The sequence below is a fragment of the Pipra filicauda genome, unplaced genomic scaffold (genome assembly GCF_003945595.2).
Source record: "Pipra filicauda isolate LSUMZ 115617 unplaced genomic scaffold, ASM394559v2 scaffold28_size6257848_pilon, whole genome shotgun sequence".
Lineage (NCBI taxonomy): Eukaryota > Metazoa > Chordata > Aves > Passeriformes > Pipridae > Pipra > Pipra filicauda.
In genome coordinates, this window is record NW_024104409.1 from 693,516 (window position 1) to 715,876 (window position 22,361).

General features: G+C 45.4%; 1 protein-coding gene across 10 annotated transcripts in view; it reads right to left on the minus strand.

The window, feature by feature from the left end:
• Window positions 1–22,361, minus strand: part of LOC113988084 — a 110,722-nt gene that overhangs the window by 39,512 nt on the left and 48,849 nt on the right. The window contains exon 11 of one of the 10 annotated variants that reach the window (XR_005564159.1): window positions 15,891–16,027. The exons of 8 other annotated variants lie outside the window; for them this stretch is intronic. The gene's annotated coding sequence lies outside the window, so the exon portion shown is untranslated. Of the gene's footprint in view, window positions 1–15,890; window positions 16,028–21,076; window positions 21,926–22,361 lie in introns of those variants that run through there. One more of the 10 variants, XR_005564168.1, reaches the window with a different exon arrangement.

A 22,361-nucleotide genomic window follows, 5' to 3' on the forward strand; every position in this document is an offset into this window, starting at 1 on the left:
TGACCATTAAAAGAAATTGCACATCTATTAACTATTATTTTACTTATTTGCCAACAGAAAAACACCTATGCTGACAAAAAATATAGCAATTATGAAGTACATTAATAACAAACTATCCCAAATAAATACATCCAAGCAAACACTAGGACAGATCTACTACTTTGCCAAGGAAACAAAAGGTAGGTAACTGTAAAGTTTGAGACTGCTTTTCACCCTTGGATAGAGTCCTGTGTTGAGAAAGTATACATTTTGTGATTTAACAGATTCAAAGAAAAATAAGATCTTTATCTTGCTTTGTAACAAGATTTCTCCATAATATTTTCATAATTCAAAAATAAGAGTAGGCAGGTGAGAGGCAGAGCTATTCCATGTGAACAAGGAGAAAGAATAATTGGGGCTCCTACTTCCAGTTCCTACTGCACAAGCTACAAAATTGCTGTAATGTCTTTCTCAGAGAGCTTCATTAATGGCATATTTTCATACTGTCTTCCAAGCTAGACTAGACCTAAAGGCCTCCTTTGATATGTTTACACTGAATTAATATTAATTAATGATGAAGGGTATAATAAATGATCTGTTGAGCTGACTAAATATAGACATGTAAATAAAAGTGAGGTGAATCGCCTCTAAGCTTCATTGATTGTATTGATTAGTTTGACTAACTCAGGGGAGATTCAGGTTGGATATTAGGAAAAATTTCTTCACTGAATGAGTGGTTAAGCATTGGAACAAGCTGCCCAGGGAAGTGGTGAGTCATCATCCTTGGAACTGTTCCAGTGGACATGGCACTTCACGATAGGGTTTAATGGGCATGGTAGTATTAGGTCAAAGGTTGGACTTGATGATCTTACAAGTCTTTCCTAACCTTAATGATTCTATGATCTATGATTGTGGGGCATTTAGACACCCAACTCACATGTGGACATCTACAATTACCTGAAAGATAGGCATCTAAAATCTCTCCCAGGTCCCACAACTCTGACTGAGAGGTGAATATTCCGGACTAGTTTAGTGATGAATTAAATGATCTTAAAAAAAAAATAGAAATGGTCTGAAAATAGGAGACAATTGTACTGAGACAAGATTAAAACTCTACACTTGGGTAGCACATGAAGGATGATAAGCTCAGGAACAGTTCTGAGAAAAAAAATTATTGAACTGGAGATTAACCAACAGTGTCAATCGGTAATAAAAATCCAAAAAGCCAAAAATCATTCCATAATATAATGGAATGTAGACCTGACAAGGCATACAAAGGAATCCTTCATTCTGTTTGGCAGAGGTTACATTGCATGTAGTTTTGGGCACTGTGCATCAGGAAAGATGGAAAATAAAAGTAAAGCTACAAAAATGGTTGGAGGACAAGAAAATTAAGTTATTCTCAAGCCATTTCAAATCAAGATCCAGAAAAAGTAGCAATGGGCTTATCTTGCAGCAAAAGAGATTCGGATTGCAGATCAGACTCGTACACATAAATTGCACATGTCAAAAAGGACAGTTTTCTAAAATTATTAAACACTGGAGTTAATCACTTTGAGAGGTTCTGCAATCTCCACCCTTGGAGGTCTTAGAAAGCAGGTTAGTCAAGTATCTGTTATGGAGAACATAAGGTTATTTAATCTGCCATATCAGAGGGAAGGAGTAGATGACCTCATCTGCTCTAGTACTGTTTTCTCTAATTCTGAGATAACAAGTCACTTTAGAGACTTGCCCTTTACTACAACAGTGTAGTATATCCAGAATTAGGACACCCAGACTTTTCTCATTCTTTTAAAAAACACCAGCCAGTAATATTGACCTATTCTTAAGACAAAAATAAAATCTCTTTTAAATAGTCACATTTTAAAAATAGATAATAGAATCAGAGAACAGTTGGATCAGAAGGGAACTTTAAAGACAATTGCCCTGTCATGGACAGGGACTTCTTTTACTAGATCAGGTTGCTCAAAGCCCCATACAACATGACCTCGAACATGACTTCCAGTGATAGTGCATCCACAGCTTCTCAGGGAAACCTGTGCCAGTATCTCACCATCCTCATAAAAAATTTCTTCCTTACGTCCAATTTAAACCTGCCCTCTGCCAATTTAAAACCAGCCCCCTTCTCCTTGCCACTACAGTCACTCTGTCTTCCTTACAAGTCCCCTTTCTATATTGAAAGGCCACAATAAGGTCCTTCCAGAGCCTTCTCTCCTCCAGACTCAACAACCCCAACTCTCTCAGTCTTCCCTCATAGGAGAGGTGTTCCATCCCTCTGACCATTTTTGTGCCCCTCCTCTGGACCTCCTCTAAAAGGTCTTGTACTGGGGAGTCCAGAACTTAATGCAGTACTCCAGGTAGAATGACTAGAGGGTCAGAATCACCTCCCTCAAACTTGGCTATGCTTCTTTTGATCTACCTCAGGATACAACTGGATTTCTGGGCTGCAAGCGCACATTGCCAGCTCATTCCAATTTTTCATCGACAAGTACCCCAAAGTCCTTCTCCACAGGGCTGCTCTCAATTCGTTCATTCCCAGCCTGTATTGATACCAGTAATTCCCCCGACTCCAGTACAGGACCTTGCACTTGGTCTTGTTGAACTTCACAAGGTTCCCATGTTGCCAGTCCCCAAGCCTGTTAAGGTCCCTTATGGATTGCATCCTTTCCCTATAGCAAATAAACTGCACCAATTAGCTTGGTGTCATCTTCAAACTTGCTGAGGGTGCACTCAATCCCACTATCTGTCCTTGATGAAGATATTAAATAGTATTGGTCCCAGTATGGACCCTTCGGAGACACCACTCATCGCTGTTTTCCCCATGGACGTTGAGCGTGGACTGTAACTCTTCGGAGGCGACCATGGGAGAGACTTTTCTCCTCCACTCACTGTCTTCCAGTTCAGGGGTTTGAGAGATGTGAGAAGGGATATAACATTGAAAACTGAGCCAAAATAAATAAAATTAGTAACTCATACTTCTCCATGTGATCTGTCACTAGTCTTCCTATTTACTGGGGCAAGGAGTGGTGTTGTACTCCTTGCAAATTTGTAAAAAGTGCATAACTACATTATTGTTGAATCTTTAAATACAAAGTGAGCAATTTCATCATTTTTATGTCTAAAAATCACACTTCCATTTACAGCCACATCAATTGCATAGCACAGTAAATATATCATGTGGTGGATACAAAACTGTGCATGCAAATTCATGTAGTACTTTTGTGTCTTTTTAAGTTGCCTGTAAAATCCCAGAAACAAAGACACCAAAGAAAACCCTGAGGACTCTGTCATACATAAATATCACTTTCTTTTTCTTCAGTGACTCCCCTGCAGAATAATGTTATCACAAACCTAGAAATAGGACCTCATTCTTTGACCTTTCCAAAAGAGATAGGTTGGGGAATTACCATGAAAATTGCAACTTCATAATCTTCTAACACAACCGTTAAAACTCTGTACCTTCTCAGAAACCATGCGGATCATTTGCACTGAGTTAAGGCAATTTTGTGGTATTATATTTCAATGACCTTGTGCCCAGGGTTGAAAAAATACTTTGTAATTTATTCTAGATGGACCAGGCATTTACCCACCACTTCTGTGAGATCCTACGGCACTACTACAGAGCTGTCCAGCAAAGTGACATTTGGGAGGAGGAGAAGTATGAACATGGCAATTAGCACTTAAAAGCCAAGTGTTCTTTTATATTTGTGGCTTGACCTGCCTAAGCTTCTTCCTTCCTTCAGTTTCAAGACAAATATTCTTATTTGCATCCCCCAGAACTCTGGGGGGAAAGCCAAGCATAAATGGTGTCTCATGTTCTGCATACTGCTGTAGTGTAGATACATACAATGGTGCTTCTCTGTGCCTTGGCAAAACTCCCGTAAAAATTGTTGTTCAGCATGCTGGGCTTTTATATGCCAAGCTTAAAAGAGTAATAAACATGCTACCAGATTTTAATATTGTGAGGGTATATATTAACAAGGTCATCAGATCTATCAGATTACAACAAAATTCCAATGCCATTTTTTTGCTTCTATAATCCCTCAAGTAGCAATGTAGAAGCCAGTGGCTCTGGGACAGGCACTGTCTTTTGGAACTCCATCAGTGACACTTGTCACCCAGGTCCACAGATACTTTAGCAGAGACAGTTTAGCTCTGTTATCAGGTCAAAGACATGCTCAGGATTTGTCTAGACAAGGCGCACTGAGAAACTAATCTGGATCAACCAAATGAAGTGAACTATAATATTGGATTTACACTCTGACTAAGTATCTGCACAGGTGTTTAATACTATTTAGTAAATCTGCATTAGAAATCCATTGAGATTAACTTGCATGTCTCACAGATGAGTGTTTTATGCTCAGTGACAGTGGCAGTTTCTTAACAGAAACTCCTTAATGTGAGCCATAAAGCCATTCTCTTTCTTAAGACTTTTTCAGCCAGGAGCAGCTCCATCTAAACCTGCAGTCCTTAACCAGGCAATTAGAGAAATTATGGCATCTATAAGAGAAGTGATCTATCGAGTAGATTAGAAGCTTATGCTTATATTTGATGTTATAATTGAGGCATTTAGATATTGTATATTTAAATAGTGCCCTGTTGGTATCAAGCTTTCCTAAAATTTATATTAATGATGTGTTCCAAATGTGGAGATATTGCCCTTTTTCCACAAGAATTGAGAGAAGTGATTTGCAATGTACATGACACGAATAATAGCAAAGAAATGCATAATTTAACATTAGACACATAAAATACAGATGTCTACATCTGACCTGTCAGATCACGCTCTACACAAGTGGGTATTTATGGGTTCATCCCCTCTCTAAAACAGACTAGATGAATTATATACTCAAAGTACCTACTTCTCTCTACTGACCATAAAGAAGTGCGATGTCACATGGCACAAGCCGAACACTTCTAAAAATAAATTACACTAATGTGTATCAAGTTTTCCCTAATATTTGTTTCATCTTGTCATGCCCTACTAAGGATGATCAAGTTAATGACTCTAAGTTTCAGACCGCTGGCTTCAATCTGTGACCCATCCCTCTGCAGGTCATCTGAGCATTTTCCTTATATACCTGAACGAAAGTCATATTTTATTGGTTATTTTTCCTTTGGTGTTCTCCAGTGATCCAACTGTTTTTCTTTTGCTACTAATAGTATCTGAATGTCACTTGGCTCAAACACCCTTGTCTCAAGACACCATACTCATCTGTAGAAAAGACAGATGGAAAATGCTCTGGGACAGTGTCTCACATCACATTGCTCTAGCAGTCCTGCTGCTGAGACTGTAAATCCACATTAACCCTGGCAGATGTACTTCAGCCTGTGAGTCACACTCCAGTTTTATTTCAGGTTGGTGCATTTCCTCATAGGCCCAGCCTTCACTTGAGGCCACGGTTTGGGACTTGGTGTTCCAGGCCTCATAAAGGCTTGAACTAAGCATATATGGTGTTTTCTCAATAAGACTAGGTGGTGATGTACTAATCTAGTTTCCTTCTGCAACAGGATAACAGATGGGAGAAGCAGGAGGTGTCATATCTTGCCTGTGTATTACATTGACATGTACTATTCTTCATCCTAAGACAGAGAAACAGTCTACAGGAAACTAGCATAGGAAAAGTGCAAACTGGCTGGGAAGTCATTCACTAGAAGCATTTGTCAATGGTTGGTTATTGAAATGGAAGGATGTATAGAGTGGGATTCCTCAGGAACCCATGAGAAATTTGGGGCTTCTCAATATTTCCATTAACAACCTGAATGAGGGAAGATAAAATAAGTTTATTCATTACTGCAGATAATCTCACAGAGATTGCTAGCTGACTGGAAAATAGAACTGAAATTGAGATTATCTTGACAAGTTGGAGAAAGTCTGTAAGGACATATGCAAAGTCCTGCCCTTTAACACAGCACAAATACAGGCTAGGCAAGAATGGGTAGGACAGCATCCTCATAGGAAGGAGCTAGGGGAGCACAGCCAGAATATAATCAACTGTGCTGCTGCAATAAAAAAAATTATAACCAAAAAAAGGAAATGCCACAGTGGGATACATTAAGAGTAAGACAGCCTTTAGGAGACTTAAGTTGTGGCAAGGTCATAGCTGGAATACTGAGTCTAATTTGAGATATAGAAAAAGAGAAATGGGACAGAGTTCAGAAAAGAGAGAGAAAAATTGTCAGAGGTCAAAAAAAAATTACACCTATGAAGAAAAAGCAAAAGGACTGGCATGGTTTAGTCTACAGATGACTAGAAGACACACCAAGAAAATACTGTCAACAAATTGCATGACGGGTGTGTGAAATCCCAATCCCTGGATGTCTTCAGGAACAGGCTAGACATGGAAAAGACAGAGGGATAGCAGGTCAACAGGGCCTGCTGAACAGGGACAGGTTAAATGATCTCTGAGGTTTCTTCTACCAATGTTTTCTAGTATACAATCATTCTGCATCTTCTAAACTTTTTGTTGTGAGTAGTTGTGTTTAGAGTAATTGTGCAAAGACCAGCATTTTTCATTCAGCATCCTTGGAGCTGAATGAACCTGAGCTTTTTACTTGTTATAAATTCAGTAAGTTCGCTTCTTCTCAGAGTTCACTGCGCTAAAGCTAAGGCAGTTAGGCAGCCTGCTTTTATAATGCTTTCATTGAATAAATTTGCACAGCTGCTACCTAGAGTCTACATTATTGCTCAGCACCACTTTGTTAATTTGGAATCCAGATCTGGTGACTGATTTAGGAAAACAGTTCAGCTAATCCCTAGTGAATAGAAATCCTCAGCCTAAGATTGTATGGCTCACCAGATTCCCACACGTGCAGATGCAGCAGCTGCCTTGCAAAGGGAAGTCAAAATATCAAGCACAGACTTCAGGGGGTTTTCATACGACATGCTTATTTTCCTTCCCCAGACATCTAGAGCTCCAAAAGGAAGGAGCAGACACAACCACAAACTTTCCAAGTAGACAACTTTTGTAGTAAGGTGGGAAGTGCATGTATGTATTCTAGAAAGCTCTTTGAGGGCAATGACCCTGGCAGGAGAACATTCAGGGCTAGTGTTAAAAAAACCAAATTCTGCTAATTAGCCTTTTCTTATTTCTTCAATCAGCCAATACAATTACCTTGCATACCCACATGTTTTAAACTATCTCCATGTAATTGCCTTCTGCACGATAAAACACATTCAGGCAGAGTTCTACGAATTACAGTTCCTCGGTGAGAGTTTCTGGGAGGGCATTCATTGTTATCCTGTGCAGATTGCTTCCTGCCTGATAGGAAGCCCTTTACTGACCCACAATCTGCTGAGCTTTGGGAGACCACACAAGGCCCGTTTCTTCGCTCAAACTTGGTATGAGATAGGCAAGCAGCTGGGATAGGCCAATCAGTCAGCCATATGTTACATACCATACCTGCTCCTGCAGTAGCCATCCAAATTCAGAAATAAAATAATAAATGTAATTAAAATAACTATTTTACTTACAACAATGAAAAGCCATTTCTTCCTTGAAATTATTATTACAAAGACATACTAACAGCTCTCAGATACGTCCTTCAGAGTGGTACTGTATTAGCGAATAGTTCTACTGCACCTGAAACTAGTTTCTATTAAAGACCAGCAAAAAACTTCCACCTATCCACACTCAGGATAATATTCCTCAACTACAATTCTTTCTATTGTCATATTTATGAGTTTAAGAGCATTATGTAAGTTGCCTAGTTACATATTGATTTATATATGACCCTGGATATCTCAGATATGCTTCACTCTTCTCATCGTTGCTGTGCTCTCCCACCACTCTTATTTTCACTTCCCCCGCATATTTTCTTCCACTGTTTCTGAGATTTCTTCTTTTTCCTTCCAAATGAAGCTGTATGGAATTAATCTTAGAGGTTACTTTTCAATAGACTTATGTTTCTCTCCTGTTCTCGAGATCGAAACATTCACTGTTGCAATACTCTCACCTCCTGCCAATTACAAAATGGAGCTCGGTTCTCCAACAGTGCAGTGCAGGACACTAGATCAGAATAGCTGAAATCTGTTCATTAGAAGCAGGATATTCTTGTCCAGGGTTACTTTCTAGCAAATATACATTTACAGGTGCAATGAAAGATCTTTGACATAACACCTAAGAAAAAGTGAGGCACAGAATCTAAAGCTACACAGACACCTATCTCCTACTGCCCAACAAGAAATACTTAAACAGGAGTCAAATGCTCAAGGATCCCAGAGATCAATTATTTTCAGAGATGCTACAGTCTCAAGACTTGGGAGTTTTGAAGCTCCATTGCAGTGAAGAAGCAGGTGGTCTCAGAACCCTGCAGGGTAATTAGTCAAAGGACTATTAGTCAAGGGCCTATTAAAGATGAGGGCTGGAAGCTGGTCACTGCATGTACCAGGAGGAAGGTTCCTTCTCAGAATTTGACAGGTAGGACTGCCACCTTCTACAACAGGTATGAGGCTCTGGATCTAGAAGACCAGACTACTGAGAAGGTTGGTGACGGTCCTTTTGAGGTAGTGGGGCCTCCCAGAACAACATCACCTGCACCCTGCATCAAGACCTCTTCTGTTAACAGGTGTAGTGTGTTTCTGTGGCTGAGTTTTGGGGGCTACATGGGTGGCTTCTGTTAGAAGCTGCTAGAAGTTTCTCCTGTCTGGTGGAGCCAATGCCAGCCGGCTCCAGGACGGACTTCCTGCTGCTGGCCAAGGACGAGCCAATTAGGAGTGATAGTAATGCCTCTGATAACATATTTAAGAACAGAAGGTTGTTGCGCAGAAGAATTCCAGCCAGGGAAGAGCGGAGTGAGAACATGGGAACATGAAGGTAGACAACAAGGTCAGTGCAGGAGGGAGAGGAGGTGCTTCAGGCAGCAGAACTGAGGCCCCTGCAGCTCATGGAGGACCATCAGGGTGCAGAGACCCACCTGCAGCCCATGGAGAAGCCCATGCTGGAGTAGATGGATGCATGAAGGAGGCTGTGACCCCGTAGGAGGCCCAAGACGGAGCAGGGTCCTGCTGGAGACCTGCAGCGTGTGGAGGGAAGCCCATGCTGGAGCAGGTTTTTCCCGAGTAGGACTTGTGGCCGCTGTGTGGGACCCACGTCGGTACAGCTCATTCGTGAAGGACTGCATCCCATGAAGAAGTGACCCACAGGACAGCAGTTTGGGAAAAACTGCTGCCTGAGGAATGGACTCATGCTGGAGAGGTCCATCAAGGACTGCCTCCTGTGGGAGGAACCCCATGGGAGCAGGGGAAGGACTCCTCTCCCTGAGCAGCGGCAGAAACAACAACTGACCATAACCTCCAGTCCCCATCCCCCTGCACCGCTGGGGAGGAGGAGGGAGAACATGGAAGGAGGGGTGGGGGGAAGGTGTTTTTAAGACTTTTTTACTTCTCATTCTTTGGCTCTTATCCTGTTAGTAATAAATGTAAGTACTATTAAGTACTATTAGTACTTAAATAGTACTATTTAAGTACTATTCACTTTCAGTCTGTTTTGCCTGTGAAGGTAATCATTAAGTGACCTCTACCAGCTATTATCTCAACTCATGGATCCTTAGCTGTTTTTTTTTTCTCTCTCCTCTGTCCAATTGCAGAGGGAATTTATTGGGTACCTGGTATCCAGCCAGGGTCAACCCACTACAACAGAAAAAGAAGAGTAGTTAAAATAGGAGACTCCCTTCTAAAGGGAATGGACCCAACTCACAGGGAGGTCTGCTGTCTCGCAGGGGATTGGGTAAGGGACATTACTGGAAAACTCTCCAGTCTAATAACGTACTCTGATTACTATCCGCTATTGATTGTTCCAACTGGCAGAGATGAAATAACAAGGAGAAGTCCAAGGGCAATCAAAAGAGACTTCAGGGCCTGAGTTGATTGATAGAGGGATCAGGAGCACAGGTAGTGAAGAATTTCCTCAATTCTTCCAGTAATGACAAATATTGATAAGAATAGGCAGATCCATCAGGTCAACGAGTAACTTCAAGGTTGGTGTAATCAGAAAATTTGTGGGGGGGTTTAACCATGGGATGATCTACTTAACAGCTGGTCTATTAACATGTGACAGGATATACCTATGTCAGAGAGGAAAAAGAGTTCCGGTGCAGGAGCTGGCGGCTCTTGTTGACAGAGCTTTAAACTGGCTTGAAAGGGGGAAGGGGACAAAACCAGGCTCACCAGTGGTGAGCGATGGGATGGTGTGCCGAAACTTGAGGAAGCAAGCACTAATGGCATCCCTCAATCTGCTTCGCGAGGTGTTGGCTACAATGTACCACACCTGAAGTGTTTCCACACCAATGTATGCAGCTTGATGAACAAACAAGAGGAGCTTGAAGCTTTGGTCCAGTCCCAGAGATTTGATACCACTGGCATAAGCAAAACTCATTTGGTGGGATGAGTCCTGTGACTGGAGTGCCCTGTTGGCACTTCAGGAGGGATAGGCAGGGCAGAAGAGGTGAAGGAGTGGCACCGTATGTAATAGAAGGGTTAGAATGTATGGAGCTCACAGTTGGCAATGGCACAGTTGAGAGCCTCCGAATAAGAATCAAGGAGCAAACTAACAATGTGGATGTCATTTTGGGAGTCTGCTATAGACTTCCCTGCCAGGACGATGATGCCAACAAATTATTCTTTGAGGAACTAAGGGACACTTCCAAGTCAACTGCCCTTGTCCCTGTGGGGGACTTACACTTGCCAGAAATCAACTGGGAGCATCACGCAGCTGGTACAACTCAGGCCAGAAGATTCTTAAAAAATTTGGGTGAACAGGTCCTCAGGGAGCCAACTCAGAATGATGCCCTCCTTTATCTGCTGCTTGTCAACAGAGTGGATCTCATGAGAGAAGTGGAGATTGGGGGCCATCTTGGTCACAGTGAACACAAAGTGATTAAGTTTAAAATCTCTGTTGACAGGAAGAAAAGTGACAGCAAAACCTAAACTCTGGATATGAGGAGAGCAGGCTTCAGGCTGCTCAGATTTAGTAAGTAAGGTCCCCTGAGAAAATGTTTTTGCAGGTGCTGGGGTCTATCAGTGCCAGTCACTCTTCAAACATCACCTCCTAAGGGTACAGAAGCAGGCAATTCCCAAATGTTGGAAGTCAAACAGGTGAGACAGAAAGCCAACTTGGCTGAGCAGGGATTTTCTCTTGGAAATAAGGCAAAAAAGGAAGGCATATGCCAGTGGAAGCAAGGCCAAGTGACATGGGAAGAATACAGAGATGCTGCTTGCCAGGTATGGAGAAAATTTATGCAGCCAAAGCTCAGCTGGAGTTGAATCTGGCCAGAAATGTGGGGGGCAATAAAAAGAGTTTCAAATACATTAATGGCAATAGGCTGTATAGAAATATCAGTGGCCTGTTACAGGATGGGAATGGTCACCTCACAAGCAGGGACAGAGACAAGGGAGAGGTGTTTAATGCTTTCTTTGCCTCTATCTTAAACACAGATGACAAACCAAGGGTGTCTCAGTGCCCTGAGGTGGAGGACTGTGACTGTGAGAATGACCAACTCCCAGTCAATCTTGAAATTGTGCAGGATCTGCTGGTTGATGACATCACAAAACCTCTCTTGATGATTTTTTGAGTGGTCTTGGGAATCCGGAAAGGCCCTAGCAGACCGGAAGTCAGTGAACATTGTCCCGATTTTCAAGAAGGGCAAAAAGGAGGACCCCAGAAACTACAGGCCTGTCAATCTCACTTCAGTGTCCGGTAAAGTTATGGAGAAGATTATTCTGAGAGGTATTGAAAAACACCTGAAAGACAACACAGTCATTGGTCACAACCAGCATGGCTTCATGACAGGAAAGTTCCGCTTATCAAACCTGATTTCCTTTTACAACAATGTAACCCACCTAGGTGATCAGAGGAAGCCAGGGGATGTAGTCTTTTTGGATTTCAGTAAAGCTTTCAACACTGTCTCTCACAGGATCCTTCTGGACAAAATGTCCAGCATGCAGCTGGATAAACACATTGTGTGGTGGGTGAGTAATTGGCTCACAGGTGGAGCACAGAAGGTAACAGTGAATGGGGTAACATCAGACTGGCGACCAGTCACTAGTGGGGTTCCACAGGGCTCCATCTTGGGCCCTGTGCTCTTCAACATCTTCATAAATGGCTTGGACACAGGACTGGAAGGGATACTAAGCAAGTTTGCAGATGACACAAAACTGGGAGGAGTCGTTAACTCCCTTGAAGGAAGGGAGGCCCTGCAGAGAGACCTTGACAAATTAGAGGGCTGGGGAGTCACCAAGCACATGAATTGCAATAAGGGAAGTGCCGGATTCTGTACCTGAGATAGGGTAATCCTGGATGTGTGTACAGACTGGGGAATGAGGTGCTGGAAAGCAGTGCCACGGAAAAAGAGACCTTGGAGTCCTGGTCGATGGCAAGTTGAATCTGTGTCAGCAGTGCCCTGGCAGCCAGGAGGGCCAGTCATGTCTTGGGGGGCATCAGGCACAGCATCGCCAGCCAGTCAAGGGAGGGGATTGTCCCGCTCTGCTCTGCACTGGTGCGGCCTCACCTTGAATATTGTGGCAGTTTTGGGCATCGCAATATAAGAAAGATATTAAGCTACTAAAGAGTGTCCAAAGGAGAGCTACGAGGATGGTGAAGGACTTTGAGGGGAAGTCATATGAGGAGCAGCTGAGGTCACTTGGTCTGTTCAGCCTGGAGAAGAGGAGACTGAGAGGAGACCTCATCACAGTCCACAACTTCCTCGTGAGGGGAAGAGGAGGGGTAGGCACTAACAGTGACCAGTGACAGAATCCAAGGGAATGGCTTGAAGTTGTGTCAGGGTAGATTAAAGTTAGATATTAGCAAAGGTTCATCACCCAGAGGGTGGTTGGGCACATGGAACAGGCTCCCCAGGGAAGTGGTTCCAGCACCAAGCCTGCCAGAATTCAAGAATTTGGATGATACTCTCAGGCCCGTGGTGTGACTCTTGGGAATGGTCCAGTGCAGAGCCAGGAGTTGGACTTGATGATCCTTGTGGGTCCCTTCCAATGCATCATATTCTGTGATATTTGGGGATCCAGGCCTACGGTCCCATCTGAGCTACCCAAGCCCCAAATAATTCAAGACGGTCTCAAGTGGAGGAAAGCTTCATGTGAAAAACTTTGCAGAGTTTCTGACCTAAACATACTTCTGGGCAGTGAACTAGGTGTTGTGGGTCTGTTTTCTGAAATCTGTATCATATATAGCCAATGTGTACTAAAAATACATGTGTTACATGTGAAAAACATGGGCCTATAAAAAGATGTGTTGATAGTTTAAACCTATGGTTTTTGTAGTTTCACACATAGCTGAGCCACTCTGTGGCTCTTTCTGAAATGTACAAAAAAAAAAAAAAAAAACCAAGCTGTATTTACTAAAATAATGTAACTAGCTTTTGATTAGCAAATACTTTCTGAATATCATTTTACACTGACAAGACTTCCTTTTCATATAATATTTTATAATTTTCACCTTTAGCTAGATATCGTCATGTCCAGACTTCAGGAATCTAGACTTTAAGGTAGTATACAAAGTTCCAAATCAAGGGCTTCAATTTGCTGTGAAATACAGGAGGAAATCTGGACTCTCAGAAGAGTGACAAACACACAGTTGCAAACTATATGTACTATATATGTGCTAACATTAAACCATGTAGAGTTAGGTAATACAACAGGCCAGGCATGTGAAGCTTCTGAAATCTCATTTCTCTCTGGAGCTTGCGTATCTTAAAGCAACAATTCAAAACTGGTTTGAATTTTAGGCCAGAAGTTAGCATCTCCTGAAGCACTGAGCATTGCTAGTATGAGTGAGCACTTCAGCAGGAGCAGTACTATTACAGTTGCACATTGCAAATCTGCCCAGCCGCAAGCACACACATTTCATTACCCAAACTACTTTCAGTTCTATCTATGCAGATGTACCTTATAGATATTGAAAATTTTTCCATACATTAGTCATTTAATACACTAATCATGATGGTTACTCTTCCTTCAATTCCCTCAAGAGCACTTACTAATTTATGACTGAGAAGTAGTATTAATTAATCTATTAAAAGGAGGAACGTTCAGATGTATGCAGAGAAACATTTTTTCTCTGTTTACTCTTAATTTACATCTTGATGAGTCAAATCTCCACTGTTACACTGCCAAATCAAATAAAATCTCACCATCGATTAAAGTTGTCCTGTGGGATTGTACAAAGCACACATCTTTAATGAATTTAAGTGGCTAAATGTACATGGCCAAGAAAGAACTGCATGCTATATCTCTAAGCAAAAGTAACGAAGAAAATATTTTTTTCCAGAGCCACTGGCACTTAAGAGTGCAAATCATTTGCAATTTCAATAGATGAGTATCGGTGGAGTAGCCCACCGAGCTGGAGCGGGGATCGCCGGCGGTGCCGCTCCGGGTGACCCGCGTGGGCGGCCCTGCGGCGGTGGGCGAGGCGGTGCGGGCGGCGGCCAGGGGTCTCCAAGGGGAAGGTGGGTGGGAGAAAAACCGAACGAGGGAGGAAACCACAAGGTGTATTGGGTGCAGCTGTACAGAAGGTAGAAGGGGTTGATGTTATCAGCCGCCTTTTCGAGCTCTTGGCTGCCTATCAATTTTTACACAGAAGAGATGCGGGATGCGAGCACTCCTTGAACGCCGCACCCCGGCAGCCCCGTGTTACCTGAGAGCCAGTGGAGAGGCTGCGGCCAGCTGTAAGGAGCCCTGGGCGAGCTGGGCGGAGAGCCCGGGGCCGGCTCTGCAGACCAGCCTTTCCTCGCACGGACCCTTCGCAGCGGCCGCAGAGGCCGGGCCGGGCCGGGGCTGGGCCTGAGAGTGTCCCAGTGAGCTCTCCGCTGGGAGCGGGAGAAACGGAAGCCGAGGTTCAGCCCCTCCGCGTCCCGGCCCAGGTGTGGCGGCGATGTCACAGGCAGCTCCCCCCTCCCCGCCAACCCTGCCCGGCTCGGCCTCATTCCGACCCGGCGCCTCCCGGCGCTGCCTTCTCCCAGCCTGTCCCGCACTGCTCCAGCTGTCCTGGCACCGTTCCGGCACTGGGCCAGGAGGTACCAGCACTGTCCTAACTGTTTCAGCACTATTCCAGCCCTATCCTAATCTGTGACAGGACAGTCCCAGCACCATCCTAACTGTCCTAAGACATTTCCAGCACTGTCTCCGATCTTCCACCACTGTCCCAAGACAGTGACAGGGCAGTTCAGCCTGCCCCAGTTTTGTCCCAGCACCGTCCCAGGATGTCCCAGAACTATCCTAACTGTTCCAAGACACTACTCGACTGTCATAGCATCACCCCAACTGTGCCAGCACTGCCCGAACACAGTCACAGACTGTCCCAGCGCTGTCACAGGCTTTCCCAGCAGAGTCGTGGACTGTCCCAGCATAGTGCCAGCATTGTCCCGGCACTGCCACAGCTCCTCCTGTGGGTAACCTATCCCACGCGTCCCCGGAGTGCCTTAGGGAGAGGTTCGTCCCCCGTGCACCAAGCAGGAGGCACGAAACAGAGGGACTCGGTGAGTGCAGCCCTCGGTGACAGCCCCAGGGCCACAGGAAGGGTTAATCGTGCCCTGGGACAACTCATGACCACTATCACAGAGAAAAGCACGGGAAAAGGAGACAGGATCTCTGCCGATGGGACCCACAAGTTGCTTTGCTGCCCGGCTGTGGTGTTCGCAGTAACTGTGCACAGGGAAAGACCAACAATGCTTCATCTCCTCCAGGAAAGTCCGAGCACGGACAAACCCGCAGCTCGGGGTGTCAAGTTTGCAGAAAATGGCCGAAGACACTTTTTTTGTTTTGGTTTGGTTTTGTTTTTTGGGGGGGGGTTTGGTTGGTTGGTTGGTTGGTTGGTTGGTTGGTTTTGGGTTTTTTTACATTTTTTTCCCGGAAAGAAAAGCAATAAGCTGAACCCATCTGTCTGATGGTAAATACTGACCAGCAGCATCAACTGGAGCTGAATCACCAACACTGCCAGCATGTCAGCGGCAGTGTTTAGAGAAGAGAGGGAGAAAGGTGAGATCTCCGGGCTGCCGCAACTGCCTCCACACCCACTGCTTTCACTGGCTCGAGTATCTGCGAGAAAAGATAAGAGGCTGGTGCAGAGAAACAATAATTGAAAAAAAAATATTTTAAAAAAGCATTAATGACTTGGCAGTAGCTGCAGAACCACCGGCCCCAGCCGGGGCGCGCAGGGCGGGTGGCAGCGTGTGGCAGCGGCGGTGAAGCAACCACCAGTCCCCTGTCCCTCTGCCCTGCACAGGGCGGCCAAAGGGGCAGAGTGGGAGCGGGGAAAACGAATCCCGGCCGCAGGGAGACCCCGCTACTCCGCCGGGAAACCTGCGGAAAATGGAAGCGGCGTTCCGGCGGTAGCATGGACGGCAGGACCGGCGGTGCTGAAGGAGCTCTCCCCTGCTCTCCAAGAGTGATGGAAAAGGAAAGACTGAAATTCTCCCAAACACAAACGTCTGAGTTTCGGCAGAGTGATATGGAAATGACTGTCATTTATTACCAGGTCATGAAGGTTTATCTGGCTTTTCGGGGAGTGACAATTTACGTTTCGAAGTGGTGTCGTTGTTTCTGTCTTTACCTATTTCCAACACACTGGAAAGTTTCCATTCGAGCAATTTGAACATTTTACAGTAACCACTCTTTTCCCCGGAAGCCAAAACCAGCCTGGGAAGCAGATCTGCAGAGGGCTGGCAGCTGCTCTTCTCCTCGCTTCGTCTGACCAAGAGTTGAGGGTAGGGACGGCTGCAGTGCCAGGACCCCCCCGGCCCCTGGCCCTACCCCCGCCTCACTGGGAACTGCGTCGCGTCGGCATCAGAATCGGGCCCCTCAGCAGCTCAGCATCTTCCCCGGACTAGTAAATAACCCAGAAGCAGCAGCTAACTCAAGTCCAAAAGGTTACAGTTAGATAAAACAAACAAACAAACAAAAAAAACACCATAACCACAAAACCCAAAACAGTTGTTGCTACCTTTTTTTTTTTTTTTTTTTTTAGCGGTATTCCAGCTTTTCTCAGCTCTCTGTACTTCTTTGCTTAATTGTACCGTTTGACCTTCTGCTAAAAGGAAGTGATTCTTCGCTTCTTTCTACATGTTAAATAAATTCTTATGTACCGGGAGAAATAAAAGTACCATCGTCAAGAAATAAAGGCGCTGAGTATTTGCATTTGGTATTTTTAACGACGAGATTTAAAATGGCATAATTTTACGTCAAATAGAAAGATAACATAGTCGTCTGTAGAACTCAAAGTACCTAAGCAAAATTTGACAGGAGACGAAACCCCGCCCCAATGTCACCGGGGCGGGAAAGGGACAAGGGGACACATAAAAATATGGGCTTGGGGACATCTCTGAGGACAAGGGTGTCCGAAAACGGAACGCTGAGAAAGCTGACATCGAGGGGATGAGCTGGATGTTGAGCCTGGCACGAAAGCGAACCGTCACACAGAGATTTTGTTATTATCAGCGAAATCTTTGGACTGGGGAACGAAAAGGAGAGAGACACTTAATATTTGCGGCTGGAGAGAAGCGAGCTCCCCACGCCCATGGTCCCAGTGCCCGGCAACCCCTCTCCGGCCAGGGGCGCTCGGCAGCCACAGGGGGGGCATTTATGAAATTACACCCCCTGGTCTTAGTCACAGCTCTGAAATAAAGGAAGTTTAAAAAAATTCAAAAGAAAAAAGAAAAGGAAAAGATAAGTCCTCGCTGTGACATTGCTTATCCAAACCCAGCTTACTGTATTTCTTTCGCTAAGGGTCGTCATTATTTGCTGTATATATCCTGCCGCCAGTCAATCGTGACGAGAACGTTTTAAAGCCCTCACTAATTTACAAAGAACAAAGGCACTTAGCAGCTACGCTAGGAAAGAAAGAAAAGATGGGAGAGAAAAAAAAAAAAAAAAAAAAAAAAAAAAAAAAAAAAAAAAAAAAAACAAACAAACTCGACTCAATTGAAAATAACGATTTTGTTCTTGGACGGCTACCAGGATTTTCCTATTACAGTCCCGGGACTTTGATTTTACCTCTGTAACATCCTGAAAGGCTACAATCTCTTTGCATACATCGTATCGTACCTTTTCGGTCCTGCAATAGAGAGCAGTACCGAGCTGATCGCAGGCTCGCCAGAAAGCTACTTTGTTCGGTAAAAGAAACGTGATGAGGCAGACGGGGTTAAATTAAACCTTGCAGAGATCCAGTTGTATGAGCAAAAACCACCCAGTGTTTAACAACCTGGTCGCACACGCTGGATATAGACAATGGTGTCTGAAAAAATAATTACGAAATTACGCGGCTCTAGACACACCCAAAAAAAATTTCCAGACCGGAAAAAAAAAAAAAGGCGCCCCAAAAATCTCAGTAGAAGTGATCGGTGTCAACCGCGGCTGCTGATCCTTCAGCTTCGCTTTGACACGCAGATCACGTCCATTCTCTCCACAGGTTTCCCAAAATCTCGCTTTTAGAGCCATTCTGTGGGCTTCACCGCACGGAGAGCGATTTGGGGGAGCGGAGAGGGTTCCGCCGCCCGTCCTCGCACCGCTCCGGGGCCGCCCAAGTCCTCTGAAGGCGTTTGAGAGAGGGGCAAGGGGAGGTCAGCGGGTCCTGAGGCTGCCTCGCAGAGCCCGGGCAGTGCAGTCCGGTAGAAATAGCGGGGCTCCCGCAGAACTCCCAAGAAAACAGCAGAGGAGGAGAGCGGGATGCCGGAGTCGCTCTCGCTTCGCTGGAAGTGCAGACGCACCGTGTCAACCCTGGCAAAGCTAAAACGCTTCTCACCCCCTGTTTCCTCACACCCTTCTCCTCCCCAGCTATGTCTGGGGGGTTTTATTGTTAAGTTTGTTTTCTGTTGGGTTCTGGTTGTTTTCGGGGTTTTTTTTACTTTTTCCTCTTACTTTTTCCTTTAAGCACAAATGTCTTCTCTCCCCTGCCCTTGACATTTGGGGCTTGTGAGCAAGGAGAGCTCTGAAGTGGAGGTTACCACCTCTCTCTTTCCGTGACATCAGGGGGAATTTTACGGGTTCTTTGAAAAATAAAAAATCAGGCAGGCAAAGGCGTTGACTTTATTTGGTGGTGGTTGGCAGCACCCGCCGAGCGCAGAGCCGGAGGTGGCTGCGCGTCCGTGGCTCATCCCCACGGTGAGGAGCAGGGACGCACCCCCGTGTCCATCAGCAAACCCATCTGGTGGGAAACGGGACTTGGGGAAATGCCACCACCCATCGAGAAACAACTCTTCCCCGACACCCAAAATCTGAGGCAGCGTTTTCCTGCCTCCCCTCCCTGCTTAGGGTCACGAGGAGATGCTTTCAATCGCTGTCTCCAAATCTTGCTGGTTTCTTAAGAAGGGAGACCGAACTATCACTGTTGCAGGAAACTCACAGCTGCTAAAAGTTGTCGGTTAAGATCGTCGAATCAACACCCCACCACTACTGTGAAATTTTCTTTTAAAAAAAAAATAAAGGAAAGGAAATTGGATTTTTCTGTCTCATTATTAAATGCACTGAGTTGCCGTACTTGGCACATAAAATCCCCCAAAAAGTTCCTATAAATACACCAGTCATAATGATAATGATACCAGGAGCAGCGCTCGGAGAGGTGTGCAAACACGGTAAACGCCTGACCGGAAAATCCAGGCGTTTGGACCTAAGTTTTGTCGTTTCAGTTCTCCTGCTGATGGCAACGGAGTGACGATAAACAAGAAGTGAGAATTGAGGGGGAGAGGCAGGGGGCAAGGGAGAGGCAGCCAGCACTGCTTTCCAAAGGCGGAGTTTTCTGAGGTCATTTCATCTCGACTCTTTCGTCTTTCTGAATATCAAAGAAAGCTGACTGGATGATTTTCCCAGTCCCTCGCCTGGCCAGGGTAATGCGGTACCTTGGCGCACAGATTACTTTAATCAAGATGTTAAAATATTCTGAATTCTTCCCCTGACGCTGATTGTGCGTTTAATAAACGGTCAGTGTAACTGTCCAAGCTCTCTGCAAACTGGCTTAAAGTATGAGGCTTGACAATGTGAACATCTGGAGCTTAATCGCTGCTACTTTTATAATACATTACAGAAGAAATATGGAAAGTTGTTTAGTAAGCTTTTAATTGGAACTTCAGAGTTTCCTTCTCTATCGTAAGAGCAATGCAGTGTGCAACATGTAATAACTTTCCCCTATAAGGCATCCATTGTCCAGTGCAGGAAACAATCGGTATCCCTTCAGAAAATAAAGTATAGCTCTTAAAAACTTGGGGAAAAGACCTTGTCTTCCACTTAAACCAGCACTGAGGCAAGCAGTCTGCTCTGTCCGCAAACCTGGTAGGGGAAAAAAAATAAAAAAGGCAGCGGAGGCATTCCTGACGGCAGAAGTGAAACCATCTCGATCCAGGCGACTTTGTTTGTAAACCCGGGAAGCAGCGAGCCCGGGCGGCGGCGGGGGGGGCGGCTCCGCCCGCGGGGTGCGCGGCGGCGGCAGTGGGACCCGCCGGGGCTGGGGCTGCAGCTGCTGACTCAGAACAGCAATGTAGGTCATAACGAGTTTCCTTAAGTTACCTAAGTTCCAACAATTCAGCTTTTCTTCAGAGACTTTCAAAGTGCTGTTGCAACATTTCTGAACGCCGTGACTTTTGCTGAAGCTCAGCCGCCGGCTCCGAGCCGCCGGGCTGCGGCGGGGCAGCGCCCGGGGCGGGCATAACCGTTTCGGCACTCACGCCTTTCACATCTCGCTTTTATCATATCTCGCCTATTTCCACCATAACCCTATTTTTAATTCTTTTTACTCTTTTGTCTCGGAGTGTTAAAAAAAAAAAGTGCCAACGCTTCGCACTTCCATTTTCTTCTAAATTTTCAGAACAGAAGCAAGCTAATTGCCTACCTACTCTCTACTTAGTTCAGTTCTTTCCAGGAAGGCTTATTCACGGTTCACAGTTTGAATCTATTCTTTTATTACCACTATTTACTACTTTCCACCACCAATCAATTTTTACACCACCAGTTAAAAGGCTATTAAAAGAGCTCAATTTTGCCATGAGTTTTGTATGCAAAAGACGGATCCGTCTTTTGAGTGACACTCAACACTGTAAGTCTTCGAAATAGGTAATTTTCGTTAATTTTTTTTATTATTTCTTTTTCTCTCTCTCTCTCTCTGTTTGTTTTTTTTCCCAGCCACCAGAGCGGCGAAAGAATAGCCTCAGTCCCCACGGAGAGCCCACAGAAGATGAGCAAGCGTCGTGTTCAGTCGCAAGAGCAGCGAAGTGGGACGGAGATCTGGCGACGAAGTTGTAGAGGAGAGGAAAACCCGGCATCAAGGGACACTTCAAGAGAGGAACCACACTAAAGGAATGTATTTTATTCACTCGGAGCTTTCGTCAGGCATTACCTGCTCTCCCCGCTCCTCAGGGAGCTCCCCAGCAAGCAGGGGCCGTGCGTGGGCTGGGGCGGGGCGGGAAGGGGAGATTTCCGAGGGACTCGCACTCTCCCCCAGAAAATCATCATCGCGAAAGCATCCGTTGTCCCGAAGCATAGCTAAGAGGGGAACTTATCCGCCCATAGAACTCACGAAAACAAGGAGCAGGGACAAAAAATCCAAACCTCGCCCGGTCCGACGGCTGTATTTCTCCTGGGCGCACGCATCGCCTACGGGTGCATCACGGGTGTTTTTAAGGGCGATCACACAACCAGTGTCACGGTCACGCATGCCTCCAGCCTTCCTCCTTCCCTCCAGCTCCTCTGTAACCCCGCGGTGACACCCCACTGGCCTGGGTGCTAGCAAGGGAGGATTTCCTCCTCTAAACGTGGAAGGACTTGCCAACCGAGCAGGAATCCCGTAGATGTTTCCCCGAGCATGTTAGAAGTAGCAGCACCAGCAGACCCACGGAGCCCCGAGGCCGGAGCCGGGAGCGCTTGACAGGCTCGGGCAAGCCCGGTCCCGGCCTCCGCCCGCCCGGGGCACGGCGGCTCTGCCTCCTGGGGCGGAAGGGACGAGCCCTCGCTCTTAAAAAAAAAAAAAAAAAAAAAAAAAAAAAAAAAAAAAAAAAAAAAAACAAAAAAACCCTTAACCTACCAAAAACCGAGTTGAAAGGGGAAAAAAAGAATACATTTTTTTCCCCCGAAATTTGCTACCCTGCGCCGTCGGAAAGTTCCCCCCGTACCGCAGCACCCGAGGGCGGTAGCCGAGGAGACCGTGAGCGCTAAGGATCAGGAGGGAAACGAGGGGTCGGCAAAGCTCGGCACCCCTTTGGGAACACGTTCCCCCAGCCTTGGCGGCAGTGGAAGGCCCTCCTCTGGTGTTTGCAGTTTTCTTTGTTTACATTCAGTTTAGAAACATTGGCCTTCGGCCAGCAAAGCGATGGTTCCCTTCCTCCCGCTCCCACTCCTTCTCCGGTGGCGGAGAAGAGACTTTTACGTTTCACGACCCCCAGGTTTCAAA